This window comes from Chrysochloris asiatica, unplaced genomic scaffold (assembly GCF_000296735.1).
Source record: "Chrysochloris asiatica unplaced genomic scaffold, ChrAsi1.0 scaffold00142, whole genome shotgun sequence".
Taxonomy (NCBI): domain Eukaryota; kingdom Metazoa; phylum Chordata; class Mammalia; order Afrosoricida; family Chrysochloridae; genus Chrysochloris; species Chrysochloris asiatica.
In genome coordinates, this window is record NW_006408660.1 from 168525 (window position 1) to 175836 (window position 7312).

The window sequence follows — 7312 nt, forward strand, 5'->3', positions numbered from 1 at the left end:
GTTGTTGGTAGATGCCATCAAATCATTTCCAACTCATAGAGACCCTATACACAACAGAATGAAATACTGCCTGGTCCTGGGCCAACCTCACAATCTTTGCTATGCCTGAGCCCATAGCTATCACCACCGTGCCAATCCATCTCATTGGGGATCTTCCTCTTTTTCTCTGACTCTCCACTTTACCAAACATGTTATCCTTCTCCAGTGACTGGTCCCTCCTGACAATATATCCGAAGTATGAGAGACAAAGTCTGGCCATCCTGGCTTCCAAGAGCACTCTCCAACTGTACTTCTTGCAACATAAATCTGTTTGTTCTTTTGGCAGTCCATGGTACTGTCAATTTTCTGTACCCCTCTGGTACCGACTCATAGTGACTAGATTATAGACACATATGAATTTGTGTGAAGGGAAAGGCAATATATAATAAGGGGGTGATCAGCACAATATCACTAAAATATAGGAGGATATAGAAAGGAATAAAAAGGTTACAGACAACAAAAGTGAATATTATTCATACACAATCATGTATTATCAGTAATAACAAACATAAATATAATTGGATACATAGTCAATAAGAACAGGCTGAAAAGACAAAAGAGAGTATACTCATGATCCTATATGGGATTTGATTATTGGGGCAGGGGGATCTGAAATTTATAAAAGCATGAATGGTAAAGCAAACGGTTTTTAAAAATACCATAAACAGGTTTGGCAGGTGATACTTCTGCATCCATATTTGTGCTATATTCATGCATATAATAGAGCAAACAAGGGGCAGAGGCATGTAAACTTCTGAGCCATAACTAAATACTTTAAGAGAAAGCATTACTGGTCCGGGGGGCTTGGGACAATAGTCACAGGAAATACGAAGGTCAGTTGGCATAACATAGTCAACAGACAATGTTCTGCATCCTCCTTTTAACAACTGAGGTCTTAAAAGCTTTTGAGGACCTGTTTCAGTGCAACTATTGGTCTCTCCTCTTCCAGAGCAAAAAACAGTAAAGAAAATCAAAGACGCATGGAAACAGTTAGTCTACAGGACTAACAGACCACATCAACCTAGGGCTCGTAGACCTTGAGACCAGAAGAACTATATGGTGCCCAACTACCCTGCTGACCTCTCTGAAAGGGATAACAATAAAGGGTGCTGGATAGAGTGGAAGGAAAATGGAGCCAAAATAAAAAACATAAAAAAGATTAGGCTTACGGGTCTAACACAGACTGGTTGAACCCCGAAGACAACGAACCTTAGTTAATTTTCAATTCACCATCCCATAATTATCAGTCAAAAAATAGACGGGCCTTAAAGGTGAGCACTGAGTAGCACTTCTGAGAACAATCAGCCATATGAAATCAAAAAGGAAGTATTTGCCCAAAGAGAAAGTTCAGAAAGCGGGAAGGGATGAAAAAAGAAGGATGAATAGAACTGATAAACACAAAAAGGAAGAAGGGAAAAGTGCTGTTACATTGTGGGGACTGCAATCAAAGGCATGAAATAAACTGTGTGTGAATTGTTGAATGGAAAACCAATTTACTCTGTAACCTTTCACCCGAATCACAATAAAAAAACATTAAATAATGTTAAATAATGCTCCAAGGAAATGCAATGTGTGCCTAATTCCCTCCACAAACAACTGCTTCCTTTGCCACAAGACTAGAAGAACTGGATGGTGGCCCACTCCCATTACTGAACATGTTGATCACAGATTCTATGGAAGAACCCTAATCAAAAGTGGGGAAGATACAGAACAGAATTTCAAATTTTCATAGATTGCAGACTGTCTGGAGTCATTGAAGCTGGATGAACTCCTGAAATTATTACCCTCAGATAATCTTCAAATATGAAACCAAAAATATCCCCTGAAATAGTCTTTAAACCAACCAACACCTAAGCTCAATTAGTACATGTCTGCCTTGAGCATTGTGACCTTTTAAAAAACTGTCAAATTAACAACAGCAACTCAGAAGGCTAGGTGGGAATCTTAGGGGTCAGTGAATTCATATTAATGGGGAAGAACAATCCAAAAGAGGGTAAGAATGGATTCACAAGTTGAAGAATATAACCACTGTTACTGTATTACACATATAGACCTTGTTGAATCAGTGTATGCTCTGCTGTGTATATTCTAAACAACAACAAACAAACAAATGCTCCAGTTTCTGGGAGGAGTGCAGCGAGGAGAAGGATATGAAAATGTTTACCAGTGTGTGTCACTAGACAACTCCATGTACCTACCCACAGAGGGTCCTCCGGACAGAATTTAGGGAATCTTTGCACCTGTGGCCCCAATGGGAGAATCCCAAGTGCAGTGGCAAGTTCAAAGCTGACCCATTCTTGAGGCAAAGACGCCCATTTACATGGCTTAGTTTCATGTTTCCCAGTCACTGACCTATTCTTCTGGAGGTGCTTTCAGAAACACAATATTTTTCTTTTATTTTTAAGTTTTTATTGGGAATTATGTGATAGTTTACATGGGAGATCACTTGTTTTACATTCATACTATTGTATATCATTTCATTGCCATGATTACAATCCCCTCCATGCATCATCAAACAACCAAAGGGTGTACCCCACAAGCCTGCCCCTCGGTCGTCAGCACACAGCTCTTCTTCTTCTCTGGGTCTAGGGTCACCAGCTGCTCCATCTCTCCACGTCGTCATCTCTGCCTCTATCTCTGGAGTCACTGTTTCTCTGGGTAGGGTCCTGCACTCCACTCTTCTCCCTTGATGGTCCCAGGAACCTCCGCTCCTGGACTGCAAAATCAATCACTCCCCTCCTTTTACTACAAATCGTCTACCTTTACATTTCCAGCCCTCACAGTCAGTCCTGATAGCAATTATTCACTATTGTACCACAAGAGTCTTATCCCCATCTCCTTTCATCAGTCCCGCCCAGACAGATTGGATACTACTCAGTGGAGAGTCTACCTTCCTCTGTGCTCTCTGGATCTAGGCTCCCTCTTGAAAGCTTGTAAGCCAGTCACTTCTCGCCTATGTAGCCCCCCCGCATTTTGGCTAGCCAATGTCCAAGTTGCCCATCCATGTCTACCCTATGTACCAAGGGGTTGGGAATGATCCTTGCTATAAAGATTTGTTCCCTTTTTTAAGCTACTGCATCCATAGGTGTAGGTCAAGTTCATCAAATTGTATCAGATTACTCTTTTTTCCCTCTTCTTTCTTCTTCTAGTTGAGCTCTGTCAACCAGCCATTGAAGCCAAGTTAAGTGGGTATTATCTGCAAGTGAGGGTGTTCTTGTGCATATCCCCTCACTTCTTATCACCTTCACTTTCCACTCTAGTCCTCTGTGGCTATGTCAGTTTCTGTGCCCAGGACTCCCAGCTCTTGCCATACTTCTGGCCAACCAGGTCTCAAACTGGGTTCACAGAAGTCTATTGAAGGTGGTCAGACTTAGCTCACAGCTTCATTGCTGTTTTTCTCTCATTTCCCTTTATCGGTGACCAACGTGGTCACCAGTCAGACAACATGCTTGCTGGTGTATTCCCCATAAGTCTTAGTCTTGGAAAGGGGTTTGCCCTGAGGGGACCCGACCACTTGCCTTGATGTCTCCTGGGCAAACAACTTGCTTATTCTTGTCAGTCGGTGAGTTGGACTGCCATTATTGTTTTTTATTTTTCCTGGTGGTTTTTCTTTTAAGAAGTATGTCTGTTCTTCTAGCCATTCCAGGCTGGTCTGCTTGTCCCGTCAAGTGGAAATTTCCCACCTCAGAAGATTCTGGATGGGATTCAGATTTCCACCTATGGTCTTACGCAATGCAAAGGTTCCTCAAGAAACCTACTTCACTGGGCAGGTTGTAGCCCCATTTTAGGTATTCTAATCAGTTATAGGCAGAAGATGGATTTACAAGCTTTCTATGGCAGAAACACAACTTTTAAGTGATAAAATTAGCACAGCAGTTAAGCATTCTACTTAAGCAATGGCAGCATCTGCATACACAATTATCATCTCCACTGTTTTGAATGAAATGACTTGTCAGTTTAGTTAAATAACTGATCAAATTAGAACATTTGCTAGTTTAGCAGAATTTTTCTCCCCCTGTAGATTCACTGCTTGATTTGGAATTCATACACATCACTGATTTTATTGCTAGGCATGAATTCATTATTGAACTCATTAACCAATTTTGTACACTGATTAAAAACAACAGTTTGGACTTCCAGTTTGGGCAATAGCGGTGAAAACCAGGTAGGGAACACTCTGTTGTGAAGAGACGGGATCCCACAAAGGAAGTGCTCATAGAACAACTCCAGAGCTCCAGATCTACCATAAGATCCAGAAGCTCAGTTTCCCGCACTCCCAAGTGAAAAAAATCACGATATTAACGAAATACTGTGAGTTAGGAATCTGGAGACGGGACTCCCTCGATGGCCAGCTGCCATGGTAGAGTTTAGAAAGCGGGGCCACAGCCAGTTTAGCTCAGAAAACCAGTGATGCTAAAAGTGGTGCAGAGACATTTGCAAAAAAAAAAAAAAAGAGGCAAATTGTCCCGCCTTCATTGCTCAGCCCAGACAACATCAGGTGGGAGAGTTTTCCCACAGTACAGAGAGAGAGAGCTTGGTGGCAACTTAGGACATCACCCACAGAGACACAGCCCTAAAATTTTATCTGGAGGGACCCTTGGCAGCTGTGCACCTTGGAGTGGATTCTGACTCCAGACAACCCTGTGCAGGTTTTCTGGGGCTGTGGATCTGTGTGGGAGTAGAACACCTTGCCTTTCTCCTGGGGTGCGGCTTGTGGTTTTGAGCTGCTGACCTTGAATTTTGCAGCCCCATTCACAGCCACTGTGCTACCTGAGTTCCTTGCACAGGACCCATACAAAGCAATCTGTAAAACCCCAACATAAAAGGACTCAACTATCTAACTGACCTTCAGAGACAAAAATAGTGGACAATCTCTCTCCCATTAACTTCTCAATATCTACCTGCGGACCTCTACCATAGTGAGAGAGTGGACACCCTCACCTACTGCTGGAGGCTTCTACCTTGCACACACACTGCCTGTGTAACTTGGGACAGTTGACTACAGATTCATTTCTCTTCCAAAGTGGTGGTTTTTGTCTCTGCATTTATATTACTTCTGATTTTGGTCATTTTAACCACACATCTGTCCTGGAGGTGGGAGCTTTTTCTCCCAACATTACTCAAGAAGAGACAGCAATCGTGGCCAGATAGCCAAACTATAAGCATACCCCATAATATTCCACCATTGAGACAATAGCCAACAACACCTGCTAAGCATTACATGCGAAGAGGGAAAACTATCTCCTGATCATATTCACCAGGAGATACCCAGTAAGCTTAACAACAAACAACAAACACTCATTTAAGCTTTAAAAACAAAACAAAACAAAAAAAAACACATAACTATCGGAAATGATGAATAAAAAACAACAAACAATATCAAAACATGTCCAAAACCAGAAGAGAGTAGCTGAGACAAATGAGCTGGAGACAGACAAAGGCTTTCTAGAAGAGGAAGAGCAGGTTTTGGATATGCCTGAGAAAGAATTCAGAAGAATGGTATGGAAACAAATTTGAATGCTCTGAAGAGGGGTGGAGGAAAACAAGAAGAAGTCACAAAAGTACTACAGGAGCAATCAAATAAAATTGCTACAGCATTGAAAACTATTCAAAACCTGCAAAAAGATGTCCAGATGATTAATAATAAGATATCAGAAATTGACAATACACTGAAAGGGGAAAGGAGCAGAATTGAAAAGATGGAAGCCAGAACTAGCAAGCTAGAAGACAAATTTCTCAATATTGCTAAGATAGAAGAGTAAGTTGAAAAAAGGATAAAAAAAAATCTGAAGACAGTCTGGATAACATGAAGAGGAACAACTTAAGAATTATTGGTATTCTGGAACAGGAAGATTCAGAGAAGTCCATAGAGGAGATAGTTGAAGAGCTTCTGGAAGAAAATTTCCCTAACATCTTGAAAGATGAGAAGATCAACATTCAAGAAGCTGGCCATACCCCAGGAAGGATAGACCCCAAAAGAAAGTCACCAAGATATATCATAATCAAGCTCTTCAAAATCAAAGACAAAGAGAATCCTAAAAGCAGCCAAGGAGAAGAGAAACATCACTTATAAAGGCAAGCAAATCAGGTTAAGCTCTGACTATTCAGAGCAAAACATGCAGGCAAGAAGGCAATGAGGAGACATATACAAAGCCCTACAAGAAAAAAATCTGTCAACCAAGAATCGTCTATCCAGCAAAACTATCAATCAAATATGATGGTGTGATCAAGACATTCCACGATAAACAGAATCTGAGAGATTTTATCAAAGCCAACCCAGCACTTCAAAACATCCTAAAGGGAGTTCTGTGGACTGAGAACCAGCAAGAATAGACAACACTGACAGATTGACAGGTGTGGCAACACCACCTGGAACTCAGTGGACAGCAGAGTCCTGAACAGAACAAGACTACAACAACAAACTCAAAGGAGCTGGAAAGTCAACCGAAGATAAAAATTATATCAATGTCAAAGAAGGGACAAACATAGCAACAGAGATCCAGGTGGTGAGGATTTCAGGTAAATTACAGGATACAATGGATTCTCCTAAATGGAGAAAAAGTTAGTAGACTATAAGGTAAACCCAAAGAAAGTTAATACTTCACAACTTACCATGAAAATGAACTTCTAAGCAGAATAAGCAAACATGAAAACTAAAAAGAAACCAACAAGAAACAGCACAAAAAACACAAACCCAACACAAGAAGGCATGCAGAACAAAAGAACAAACAGCCCTACCAAAAAAGCAGTTAATTCATACCTATCGATAATTACATTGAATGTCAATGGATTAAATGCACCAGTGAAGAGACAAGAGAGTGGAAGAATGGATAAAAAAACAAGACCCTTCAATATGCTGTCTGCAAGAGACACACCTTACACACAAAGACAAAAACAAACTAAAAATTAAAGGATGGAAAAAAATTTACCAAGCTAACTGCAACAATAAACAAGCAGGAGTGGCAATACTAATCTCTGACAAAGTAAACTTTAAGAAAAAAACCAGCATAAGAGACAAAGAAGGACACTAGCTCTTGATCAAAGAGTCAGTTGAGCAAGACGACATAACCATAATAAATACCTAGCCTCCCAATGAAAGAGCATCAAAATACACAAAGCAAAGTTTACTAGAATTGAAGAAAGAAATAGATGAATCTACCTTAAGGTCAGCAGTTCGAAACTACCAGCTGCACCACGGGAGAAAGATGAGGCTTTCTACTCCCGTAAAGATTTACACCCTCGGAAACCCTATACAGGGTCGCTATGGGTCGGA

At 40.9% G+C, this 7312-nt stretch overlaps 1 pseudogene; it reads right to left on the bottom strand.

Moving 5' to 3' along the window:
• LOC102827937 overlaps positions 1-7312 on the bottom strand; it is a 30900-nt pseudogene that overhangs the window by 4568 nt on the left and 19020 nt on the right.